This window comes from Pelodiscus sinensis, chromosome Z (assembly GCF_052426305.1).
Source record: "Pelodiscus sinensis isolate ZL-2025 chromosome Z, ASM5242630v1, whole genome shotgun sequence".
Classification (NCBI taxonomy): Eukaryota; Metazoa; Chordata; order Testudines; family Trionychidae; genus Pelodiscus; species Pelodiscus sinensis.
In genome coordinates, this window is record NC_143085.1 from 6,496,006 (window position 1) to 6,509,132 (window position 13,127).

The 13,127-nt window shown below is 48.9% G+C and overlaps 1 protein-coding gene across 14 annotated transcripts in view; it reads left to right on the top strand.

Moving 5' to 3' along the window:
* Positions 1-13,127, top strand: part of MSI1 (musashi RNA binding protein 1) — a 40,450-nt gene that overhangs the window by 9,937 nt on the left and 17,386 nt on the right. The gene's annotated exons all lie outside the window — the stretch shown is intronic.

The window sequence follows — 13,127 nt, forward strand, 5'->3', positions numbered from 1 at the left end:
TTTTGGGTGAAACTTCTCTTGCTGAGTCTTGGGCCACAGTTGACATTTTTGGGAAGCTGGAAACAAAATCTGGTGAGCAAACTGCCCAAAGCTCTAGGCTATCTGCATTTTACTTTAGCTGTTTTGTCAGCTGATCATTGAAATCCTGATGGGCTCCTCTAACTCCAGTTCAGTTAGTCCTCGAACACATGTGCTTGAAAACAAATGAGGTTGAATTTGAAGTGATTAAGATCACCCCTCTTAGCCTGTTATGCATTGGGAAGGGTGTGAATTTTGTGGTGTAATAGGTGCTATATAAACCTTGAAGGCTCCTAAAGCTTTTTATGCACTTATGAAATGATGTAAGTTATTACAGATAGGGGGTGTTTTGCTCTCCTGCTTCTATACCATCACTTCTGAGAGAGAGCACAGCATGTGTTAAAGTGCATGAAACCATTACAGAATTGCTTAGGACAGGAAATGAAGGATACCATAGGCAGTTAGAACTTGTAGGGTATTTTAGAGAGGAAGAATATAATTGTGATTGGAATCTTGCCAGGACAGAGGGGTTAGTACCTTAACTTTTGCAGAAAGTTCCATGAAATATTGAATGACCATGACAGATGAGGACTTCAGAATTTGTGTCTTTTCTAAAAGATGGCACCAGGTGCACCCTAGGGGAGGGTATAAGATAGCTTTATGATGTGTGAATACCTTATCTTTTGGAGAGAAGAAAATGGTTTGGAATGGAAAAGGATGTATGTCATAATCAATTGGTCGTGTCATATCAATGTTGCTTTCAGGAATTCTTTATCACCTATAAAGTTAGATTCTTCTTGGAATGGTGCTGTCCAGTGCCTTTGCTTTATCTTGTGGACTGATGGAAATGAGCGTCTTGAGATGAACAAAATTGGCATCACAGTAACTTGTAGCTGCTTAATGCTGCCAGTCAGTCTTGGGAGAAAAGGGAGTTCTGGGAATCAGTATACATGTCAGACACTTCTTTACAGTGTTTCTCATACAGAAAGTAAATTCGCTGTTTCTGTATGTCCTGTGCTGTGATATCTCCAGAGTGCCATTGCAGGAGCCTTGAGCCTGCACACTGGCCAGAGAACCATGTTGATCAGAGTAGTTTCCATATCTCAGGCAATGGTGAAGGGGGTGGGGGAGCGGGCTGGTGGGAGCCAGTGCTTGCAGGGAGCCAGCTTTTTAAGCCAGCTCCCCATGCATACCGGCTTCCGCGGAGCTGCCTTCCCTCCCTCTGTGCGGCTGCTTCTGGATCAAAGGCAGCAACAGGGGGCAGGCAGGAGCTGATGTTCACAGGGAACTGGCTTTTAAGCAGGCTCCCTGTGGGTGCTGGCTTCCTGCACACATCAGTTCTGGGGAGCCACTTCCCCCTGCTTATAAACATGAAACCACTGAAATTTTTAGTGGTTACACGTTTACATGAATGACTGCTTTTTAACATCACTTGCTTTGTGGTCCTCCCACATCTGTGATACCGTTAGTGTAACGTAGGTGGTCTCCTCCGCCCAGAAAGATTTCTCCAAAGAAGACAATCTTCTTAGGGATTGCCTAGCCTTTCTCTGACTCCCCATCTAGCAGCACCACAACTCACTGGTAGTTTGAGAGGCAGGAAATGATGAAGACTGTTGTCTTAAGGTCCCCCTTGTACCTTAACAACAGCCATGACTGCTTCTCCTTTCCCTCTGCTGTGGGACACCAGTACCTCCCAGAGTTTGTCAGACTCCTAGATTCTTCTGCCTGTTCCCAGGGAAAGATTTGGATTGTGCTTCCAAAATCCCACATCAAGCTCAAGTGAGCTTTCAGCTGCAAGTGAAACATTTTAAAGCTGAAAAGTCACCTTCTCTTTCTGAAGTCTAGTGGTTCAGAAAACTGAATGTGTTAAGGTGGAAGGTTAATTACTAGGCAAGCCTGACATTACAAGCCTAGGAATGTGATAGATTTATCACTTTAAATCTTTAAATCAGGATTGGTTGTCCTTTTAAAAGATACACTCTAACTCAGCAAGAAGTTGAGTTTGATGCAGGAATGACTAGGTGAAATCCTTTGGCCTGTGTTCTGCAGGAAGTCAGGCTAGATTAACATACTGTTTTTTTTCTAGTCTTAAAATCTGTGAATTGCCAACTGTCAAGGCTGCCCAGGTGGCTATTGCCAGATATAAGTTTTCTGTCTAGTCAAAGGCCGCATCTTGAGCCCAGGACATTCATGACTAGAAAAATGGAAGAAGAATTGAATGGGAAATTTTGGAAACTTGTTTGTGTTGCAGGGTTTGAAATGTAACTTTCCATTTTGATCACATTTTAAAAAAAATTCTTTGAAATTTATTTCTCCCCTCCCTTTCTCCTTTTTTCCATAGAGAGCAAGACTATGATTTTTCTTTGTCTTTGGCATAAGTAAAAATGAAAAAAATGCACATGGGGAAAATATTAGCCATTGTTCAAGAATTAAGAGAATTAAGTACAAAAGAGGGAGGGTGAGGTAAAAACAATCACCTGAATCGTCAAATGTTGGGGTTTTTTTTTAACCAAAAAAAGGGAAAATTAAAAATAGGCTTATCCTTTCAAAGGACACGCACGCACACACGCACGCGCGCGCACACACACACACACACACCCTCCCGCCCCCAAAATGCACTCGCCTTTGCCGAGTAGATTTTGCCAGCTGGCGAGTGCAGGGGTGGACTGGCCCGATGGGTGGCAGATGAGCAGAGCACTGCGGCGTGAGGAGGCGGGGCGCCAGCAAACACCAGGACGGTGGCGTGACGTGTCCCCGCCTATGGTAAAGGGCCGCGGCAGCTCGGCTCTGGCTACGTGTCCTTGCCCCACTGGCTCCAGTCCTGCCACAACCCCAGCCCCTCGCTGGCGAGAGACCCTCTCTGTGCCCGCCCTGCGCCCCATCTGGCTCCCACTGCCCATTCACTATGCCGCCCCTGCACCCCGGATCCCCTGCTCTCCTTCTGGCTCTGCGCTGCCCTTGATCCCTGCTCCCCCCAGCTCTGTGCTGCCCGTTTCCTGCACTTCCCCTAGACCCCTCTGCCCCTCCCATTCCCCACGTCCCATTCCCCGTGCCTCCACCACACCCTGCACACTGTTCCACCCGATCCCTGCATCCCTCTGCCTCTGTGCCTCCTCTTCCCTGCGCCACCCCTGTCCCACCCTTCCTTCCCCACTGTTCCCTGCACCCGTCTGTGCTGTCCCTGCACCCTGTTTCCCCAGTGGGTTGGGAGCGAGGGGTGCTTGTCCATAGGGAGGGGCTGGACAGGGCAGGGAAAAGGCTACTGTGACCCAGCAGTGAGTGAAAGGGGGAGTTCACTTGAAGCGCCTTTGCCTTTATGGAAAAAAATGAATGAAAATGCTATTTGCTATTTATAGGGCTAAAATGCTGGGACAAAAATGAAAACAAACAACAACAAAAAACCATTGCAAAAGTGTAAAAGACAACAACAACAAAAAAGGGGGGGGATGTTTTGCTTGGCCCTGGGGGAAGGGAAGCGGCTGGGCTGGGCTGTGGGGAGGGGAGGGGAAAAATATGGGGAAGGGGCTTGTGCTGAGGGGAAGGGCGGGGAGGAGGTCAGGAGAAGAAGGAGGAGAAAGGGGAAGGCACCAAGGGACAGGGGTGCAGGAGAGAGAAATCCCAGGGGGCCAAGTGCAGACAATGAGGAAAAGGGCAGGAGGGGAGGTGTCAGTGGGAGGGGGGACAGGGTGATGCTGGGAGAGGAGAGGGTAAGAGCACTGGGGGCTAGAGGGGGAAAAGGGAGGTGCTGGGAAAAGGCTTGAAAGAAGGGGTGGGCATGAGGAAGGTGGGGATGGAGCAAGACATGTGTGAGGGCACAGGGGCATGAGGGGAATGGGGGCTGAGGGGATGGGTATCGGGGGGAAAAAGGGGGCAGGGGCAGTGAGGGAAGGGGGAGGAACCAGGAGGGTGCAGGTGCCAGGAGATTCTGGGGGTGAAGCAGAAGGGCAGACACCTGCAGTGGAGGGACTAGCACCAGAAGAGAGAGGCAGGGCAGGTGTGTAGAGGGAGGTGTTAGACGAGGGGATGAGGAGGGGTAGCTCACTTGATCAGAGTGGGGCTACTGGAGGAGCGGGCACAGGGGGGAGAGAAGGGCTGGTGGAGAGGGGCAGGTCTCAGGAGGGCTGAGGGCAGCGAGAAGGGCAGGAGTCAGGACAGCAGAGGAGGGTGAGGAGTTGGGGGGCAGCAGGTACCAGGAGAGCTGATGGAGCAAGGGGAGGAGACATGGCAGCAGAGGAAAAAAGTAGATATTTATTCATAACTTGGGTGATATTTATTAAGAACGTATTAGTAATTACTGTTCTTATTCTTATTAGGAATTTATGCCATTTAAAAAAAAAAACACTTATTGGGGGAGGGAGAGTGGTGAGTCTTTTTTGTCTGGCGAGTAGAGTTTTCCATAATTTGGTGTGGGGAAGGGAGAGAGAGAGAGAGAGAGAATATGAATATATATTGACCAGCTAAGGACAAGGATTGTGTGGAATTGTTTGAGGACGCCCAGATATCTCAACGTGCTCCCAAAGCTTTCATTGATGTCTCACACACCACCATACTAGGACTCTGAACATAGTTGGGTCCCTTAGGAAACACTCTTGGCTCCAAAACTCTCATTTATACTGAGATGCAGGTCCATGACCTTGGCTTGTCTTTTAAAAGAACCAAACTTCTCAGCTCTTGGACAGAGGTCCTGGAAAGGATTAAGGTCACAAAGTCCATGAAGAGTTCTTTGGGCTTGGATCAGCTTTCGTTTGTAGGAAGTAGTTTAAATTTCCCAAGGGCCATTTTCAGTAGTCCTTCCTGGAATCAGGCTACAGCAATAGGGCTAGAAACCCCCTCTCTTTTTAAAGTAAAATTAAAAGAAAAGCATTAGAGGATGAAAATATCTTTCACCTCAACTATAGCTGATGTTATATCTAGTTCAGCAAGTGTAAGTATACCAAGGGGATCCCAAACCTTTTTGGGAGGACCCAGATCCTCAACTTTTTTCTCTAACCTCATCCGTTGGGAACAACCTCCTTTCTTTTTTTTTCATTTTTTTTTTCTTTTTTTTTTGTAAGGCATCTGAGCAAATTCTTTAGACTGCTGGGTCTTAGAGCTCCCAGCATGGGGGTATTTCTTTCCTTTCATGACAATGAGAAAGCTTAAGCCCCCTTTCCGTTTTAGGGAGCCCTCTCATGATCAACTTCATGAAGAATTTTTGGTTCTGTTAAACTAGAACCACAGAAGTGCTGTTTCCTTAAGAAAGAATGGTGTTCTGCACTCAGTTCCAGAAATTGGAACAACTGAGCATTGACAGAAGGAAGATTAAATTTTGCAGGGTTTTCTCTGGAGAGCTTAATCCTGACTCCTAACTCTCAAGGCTGGTTTTCTTCACAATGATTACTTTCACATTTTAATAAGGAAAAAGCACAAGAGGTACCTCAGAGGTTTGTGGTAGACTGTTACCAATCAGTACAAGGTACTCAACCCAAGAGGTTGGTTACAGACCCTAGAGCAGGGGTGGGCAATAATTTTTGGCCAGGGGCCACTTCAAATATTTGTGAAGTGTCCCCAGGCTGCCTGGAAAGGGGCGGAGCCTAACACAGAAGGCACTTCCAGGCTTCCCCACCACCAGACCATGATTGGTCTCGGGGGGTGGGGGAGCTCCTTTGCCCTCCCCTTCCCATTAAGCACCCATGTCCCTGGCACGGCGAGAAGAGGTTTTGCTGTTTTGCACGCTCCCCCACCTCCAGGCCAATTAGGGCCTGGGGACGGGAGAAGAACACAAAGTTTCCTTCACCCTGCCAGGAGCATGTTGCACTTTGAAGTGCTGCATGCTCCTGGCAGGGCGGGAAGAGACTTCACGCACTCCCCTGTCCCCAAGCCCTGATTGGCCCGGGGGAGGGAGGAACACACAAAGTTTCCTTCGCCCTGCCCTGTGAGGAGCATGCGGCACTTAGGCACTTAGAAAAGTGCTGTGTGCTCCTAGCAGGGCGGGGGTAGGGCAGAGGAAACTTCACGCGCTCCTCCCTCCCCAAGGCCAATCAAGGCCATTCTTCCCTTAAGCAACCACCTTAAATTCTGCAAAAGTTGCAGCCTACTCTTCACAGGGCTTGTTTTGAGATCTCATCCCAGTAGTGAACCTAGCCAGATTCAGTCCCTGTGAGATTTTATCTTTCAGTGATGGGCCAAATAGCCACCTGCACCTTTATGTCACACAGAGAGTTCACTGCTAAGAAATGAGCAATCCCCACTCCACTAATCGAGAACCTTGTGGATGCTGCTGGAGAATGTTTTAAAAATAATATCCTTTGCCGCCGCTCATCCATAAGTATGATTTCTTGAGCTCTAGGTTGGGAGCTCAATTAGGATCCTTAATTGCCCACAGTCCACTTCAGGGACCAAAGCACTATATAAACTTGCTACAGCAAAGGCTCATCAGACTTGCTTTCAAATCTTTTTCTTCCACAGATCAAAGGGCAACTGATGCAAATTTTTACTCACAACATGGTCACAATTTACATCGTGAACAGATGGGGGGAATTTGATCACCTCCATTGTGTCAGCAGGCAACTTGTCTTGTGGCAATGCTTCATCTGGAACAAAGGGATTCCCTTTACTTTGCATCTGGCAGCACAGAGCCAGACCCTACGGCCAGTTACCTGAGTCAGAGGCACAGATCAACGTGGTCATTCAGACTCATGGTGGTTCAGCTGATATTTGCCAGGTGTCTAAAGATCTGCTCAAGAGCAGGCAGGCATAAGTATAGGCGTGTATAATGGACCTCTTTCATTTACACTCGGGGAAAAGGGTTCTTGTCCTCACTTTTATCCCCAGAGCAGAGAAGTTTCAGCTGGACAGAAGAAAACACATGAGTGTTTAGCTCAGGGGTCAAGTCTATTGTGATCCAACATTTGATCATAGGTGGTCTTGACAGCATTGGCACAAACGCAGCACATCTACTTTTTGGAGTTTCAGTCCCTGTGCATGGATCAGCCAACCATTTACTGAATTGTTCCAGTGTGGTTGACTACTACATCAGGACCTCATGTTTTTTTCCCTGTTAGTATGGCTGCTAGCTTTCTAGTTCATTATGATTTGTTTTTTCCTATTCCATCTTTTCCTAAAGGTCTCCTTCTGGGCAGCTGTAACTATTATTTTCTAAAGATATAGTAGTATCACTTCAGATTAGCTTACCTATATTCATTTGTTGTTTATGGGGAAGCCTTCTCCACTGTTTCCTTGCAAGTTCTTATTCAGAAGTGTAAAACTTTCATCAAAATGTCTACCAGCAGAAGCTCACTCCAAACCTCTACTGGATTTTCATCTTAATTAGTCTGACCCCTCTTTCCCGCCCCATAAAAGTCCTATTACTGTTGCAAAGGTGAGACTCCTAGACCATGGGCCATCTACAAGCTGTAGTATATTGTATTCACAAACTGGCCCCAAGGGGTGTGTGGGGGTGGTGGTGTCTGTCTGTCTCCTAAGCCCTTCCCCTGTTTGCCACTGCCGCTCTCTCCCTCTCCCCCATTGCACTCTGTCCCCTGAGGGATGTGGCCTCAGGGATTTCTGGTGTGGGGACGACTGGTATTGGGCAGCAGTGAGGCCCCCTCTCACTCCTGTGTCTTGACATGGTTTCCATTGTGTACAGGGCTGACAGTTTGGTTCAATGGTTGTCAGCACCCCAACTATAAAAATTGTTGCACGTACCATTGCTCAGCAGTAGCAATTCCATGAATATAGGATTTAAAGAGGGCTCGAGTATGCATTTTCTTTCCTCCACAGAGACACATTATTCCTCCCTCCTTCCTGCTAATTTGGTTCTCAGTTCCAGAGAAGGTTTTGGAAGGAACCGGAGAGCTCTTAATGATAGTTATACCCTCTGTCTATAGAACCTGGGGCTCAGAGTACATGGAGAGGCCCATAACTACAGGCTCAAAAAGTTCCATTTCCACCTGACTCCTGTGGCAGATCTCTCTGGAGGCAGTATATTTAGAGTTGGTAAATTAACAATTTATCTCCTCCAATACAGCTGAACTTAGGTGATTGAACAAGAAAGTCATTATCTAATGTCTATAAGAAGAAACCTAAACCTTGAATTTCTAACATCAAATTTTGGATCACCTCAGCCCTGACCATTAAGCTAAACACACATTTGCTGTGTTTCAACAATTTAAAAAAAAAAAGATTTGAGAGAGAAACAAGGAAATTCACCCAGCAAAATTTTTGTTAATGCCCATTTACAGTTGCCTGTGATGTCCATTCCCTGTTACAAATGCATTGTCACTGTATTGTTGGAACCATGTTTATTTTTTAAAAATCTCAGTTAATGTTAATTCTTTCCTAGTATCCCTGCCCATCTTCCAGACATTGGCTGGAGATCGATCACACCCTGCTTCCCTATTCCTTTCTCAGTACAAGCTCGAAATGTGCCTGTGGGTTCACACCTTTTAGCACACAGACCAAGAATCCCCACACACTAATTGCAAACCACTTTTTAACTCTGTCCCTTTCTTTGGAGTTTTCCTATTCCCTGCGATCTCCCAGCACCTCCCTGTCCCCAAACCTCTCTCCACATCCCAACCTATCCTCAGCATGCAGAGTAGAGATCCTGTCTACTTCCCATGCCTACAAAGAGACACTCCTCTCTCTAGTCCTTTCTTATATCTCCTCAACAGGAGTTGAGACCCCTCCCCCTCCCCAAGATAGGCCAGAATCCCTCTGCCCAGCCATGTGGTCCCTAGGCAGGGATAGGGAATGAAATAACTTATCCTAATGCATATGCACAAGAAGGCGGGTGGAGCTGATACGGCAACAGGGTAGTGGGGTGTGTGGTTTCTGGCCTGTGTATGGAGTGGGGACTTGAACAGGATTCATGTTGGTGTTGGAGCCTTAGCTGAGAATTTGCTGCCAGTCTCTAAATTCTTAACTGTAATATTTTATAATGTATGGCTTTGGGGAGGGGGGGGGAGAGGACAGACTATATTCTCAGCTTCACTTGCGCATGGCAGTGCCTTTTGTGTGTTTGAATTTTAATGGGATTTTGTTTTACAGAGAATAAGGCAACAAAGCCTTCTGTGGCCTGTGTTGGTTAGTTTTAGCTTGGCTTAGGGTGGGTGGGTGTGTGGGTGTGTGTGAGAGAGAGAAAAAGAAAAAGGAAAAAAAGAAAGAAAGATCTGAGGAAACTCTGCTCCTGTACTGCCCAGCACCCTGCTGACTGGAAAATAATCAAGGTGGCTCTGTCCTCTGTATGACCCTGTTGGAGGGAGGGAATTCTGGGGTAGTTGTGTTCTCCTCTTCCTCCTCCGCTTACTCTTTGTGAGATGGGAGAGATTTGTGCACCTCTTCCCTTTGATGCAAAGAGGCTGGGGTGGCTTATTGCGCCTTCCCTCTTAGGATAAGCTTGTGTTGAAAAATGGGTGGCAGGGCTGCTGCAGCAGCTCTGTCAGCCCCCATCTTGGGGGGCACATTTGGAGGTCAGGCATAGGGCACGAGCATAGATGCGTGCTGGGTTTGCCCTGTGAGGTGTAGACTGCACTAGCGCTGCGTGCACAGGCGTCGCCAGGTGAGAGAGGTGGCACTAAAAGGCCTTTTTGTGTGCGTCTAGGGGAGGGGTGCAGGCCCTCTCTCACACAGGTCTGCGAGGCCGGCGACTGGCCGCAGCATGGTGTCTTTGTGTCTGTGCTGAGCGCTTTGCAGAAGAGCATTAGAGCTCACACTAATCTGATCCAGCAGCTGGGATTGGAGGGGCTAGGGTTACCATGGTGATCAGGCCCCAAGAGAAGCTGTCCCCAGCAGCCTCTTTTGTTCAGGCCTAACTCGGCGTTGGCAAAGCTAGCGCAGCCTGGAGAAGAAAGGCTCAGGAGAATGGGCCGGGGAGTGGCAGGGATCCCAGTGGGGGCTCTACCCAGAGAGGCACCCAACAGCCAGCCACAACAATAGCCGCCCGCTAAGGGCTGCCACTCACACTTAGCGCTTGGCCACATGAACTTGGCAGCCGGGGCCAGCCGGCCCTGCTAATCCCGCCTCCCCTGCCCTGTGTTGCCATGGCCACAGAAGCCTATTAAGGACACACATTAGCCGTTTGTGAGTTGAATGCCTGCCTGGTGCTAGGAAAGGCCTGAGCTGCTGGGAATGTGCTCAGGGCTGAGGAGCGGCCTGGCCTTTGGCTCTGCAGGAGCTACAAGCTCAGGCATCCCCTGGATTCCATTCCCGCCACTGATCTGGGACAAGCCACTTGGCTGCTCTCTGCCTCCATTTCTGTGAAATGGGACAGATAATCTTGGCTCGCCTCATCGACAGGCTGGGGGCGTGGCATTCCTAGGAGTGTCTCCCTCGCAGCTTGTAAACCCCTGCCTGAACTCATGACCCTGCTTAATGACAGCAGGTAGCAGCTGAGTACATGGATAGGCATGTCCCACCCAGGTGTCCCTGCATTTCTGCCATATTGTCTGGATTGCTTAGTTTTTGGTTCTGTGGTTGAATTCTTGCTCTTTCTGCCTGTAGAAGTTTTTGTTCTAGCTTCCATAATCTGTCTACCTCCACAGGGTGATATTGTTTGAGTCCTGTGCTGTACAGTTTGAGAAACCCTGTCAGGGTGCTGTTTGACATGCAAAGTCTCTTTCTGCACTGTGTCTGCTCTGAGCTACTGGAGTAAAGTATATCCTGCAATGAGATCCACTTGCCTTTTGTTGTATGGGTTAGTGGGTTGTGAGGCTGAGAACGTGAACCAGAGTCAGCACAGATTATTGAAGTGTCCTGTGAGTTACTGTGGCAATACTCACCTGATCACTCTTCATGATGCTGTTGACACAGCAGGAGGATTACAAGGGAGTTTGATTAAGGGGCTGGGGAATTGCAAGTGGTCATCTCATTCTGGGACAGTCCTGTACACTGCAATCCTGATGACTTGTAACCCTAGCTGAGCTAGTCCTGACCTGCTCAGGCTGCCAATTGACCTTCATCCTAGCCCACAGGTCTTCCAGTTTAAGCCTCTCCTAAAATACTTTTAAAACTGTCCTGAACTGTGGGTCAGTTTCCACGTTATTCAGGGCTCCCCAAACTTATCCTCTTTACATTGGAAAGATGTAACTCGGTCTCTAGAGGTGAAAGTCTGAGGAATCCATTTTGCTGTATTTTGAACTGCTGTGCATTCGTGTACACTTTTACTGAAGATTTAAAAAGGCATTTGCGCTGGTGTCTAAAGTGGTCCTGGAACAGGATTTTGCTTGATCCTAGGGTTCCTATTGAGAGTGTGTGGGAGTTGGCTGAATTTTGAGGCAAGGCTGCAGTGTTCATGTAGAGAACAGTTGTTTTCAGATTGTAAGAGTAAATAGGGGCTTATTTTGGGGTGCAGTGTGGATAATCTGATTTTGGAGAACTAGATTTCGCAAGAGGGGATTGGCTATTTTTTTGGGGAGTACTGCTTGCTCTTTCAGGCAATGAGGCTTTGTTTGGGATGGGAGCTGCTGAGATTGGGGTCCAAAGGAGGCAGTTGCTGATTTTTAGGAAGTTGCTGAAGGGAGTGTGATATAGTGCACCATACCACTTAGGCTCATGTAACCTGTGGGATCTGCCAATTGTGGGAGCTTTCCATGCTCTGCAAGTAATGAAGACCATTGTAAAAAGTGGAGTGGCTACCAAGATAAAGTAAGTGAGCAGCTGGAACACATTTCCACCATTGGGCAACTCCTCTCCCTCCCATCTCTCTGCCTGAGCAGAGAGGAGCAGGTAGTATGGACCATCTGACTGTTGCTCGTCAGATCTCCTGTCTAAACTGCTAGGCCCCATTCCACTCAGCTTGGATCACTAGTGAGTTTCTTGGGTCTTGTCCCTGCTAACCTGAGATTGAGCCTGATTGAGAAAGTTCAAGCCCCACTTTCCTTGCTTCATTGTGGCTTGGGATGGTAGCTGAGTTCTCTGTATGTTACTCTGCTCTTTGAGACTGACTGATGTTGGTGGTGACCCCTTTTCTTCGGGATCCTGTGGTCACTTGGGTTCCCCCTTCTCATGTGACATTGTGGAGGGTGTTTAGCAATGGCCTCCTTCCAAGCCACACCCCAATCTCATTCCAGCTCTGTGAATCCAGCCTGGGTTTTGCATGCTGGGGTTTGCTGACAGAGATGGGCTCTGCCCCTTTTGCTCTTTGGGTTTCAGAGCCTTTCTGGGCAGACAGCATCTCAGACTCCTTCACTGAACGAGGCTGGGGAGGAAAACAGGGAATGGTAAGTGGGGGTGGGAGAAGTAGTTGTTCCTTAGCAATGTAGGCTGCCTAGGCCCTGGCTGTCATTGACTGAGGCGGCGATAGGCCCTGGCTCACTGCTGGACAGACACAGTTGCCCTTCCTTTGAGCACTTGCACATCCAGTTTCATAATCAGATTAAAGCAGTGGTATTAGTGGGGAGCATAGGTCAGTGGGACAGGTTTACATGGTGGTTTATGCACCGGGGATTGGAGTGCATTTTTAGCTCTGCTTGGTCTACCTTGGAGCTGCGCGGATTTGCTTCACTACAAGGAAATACCCAGCAGAGTACAAGCAGGGGAAGGAAAGTTGCGCTGGGGGAGGAAGCAGATGAGGAAGAGTGGCCCCAGGGTTTGGGGGGGGGAGTGGCTGGTGTTTGCCTCCCCTCCCCTATTCAGTAGGCAGCAGTAGCTCAGTCATTGCAGTACAGGCAGTCCCCGACTTACGCGGATCCGACTTATGTCGGATCCGCACTTACGAACGGAGCTTTCTCGCCCCGGAGGTTGAGGTAGTGGATTGCTACCTGCGAGCTCCGGGGCGAGAAAGCCCCGTTCGTAAGCTGCTCCGGTGCCCCTGGTCTGCTGGAGACCGTCTCCAGCAGACCAGAGGCACCGGGCGGGTTCCCACGCTTCTGAGGCTTTGCCAGAGCAAAGCCTCAGAGGCGCGGCACCCCGCTGCCGCTGCGACTCTGCTCCCCGTGTCCCTGGTCTGCTGGGGGGGGCGCGGCTAGTGTGCCCCCCCCAGCAGACCAGGCTTTTGTTTTGGACCCTGGAGCAGAGCAGCTGGGGCGCTGCCGATTGGTCCTGCAGCGCCCGCTCTGGGCACTACTGGACCAACCCGGCAGCACCCCAGCTGCTCTGCCCTAGGTCCTGATTCAGCCGCTGCTGGTCAG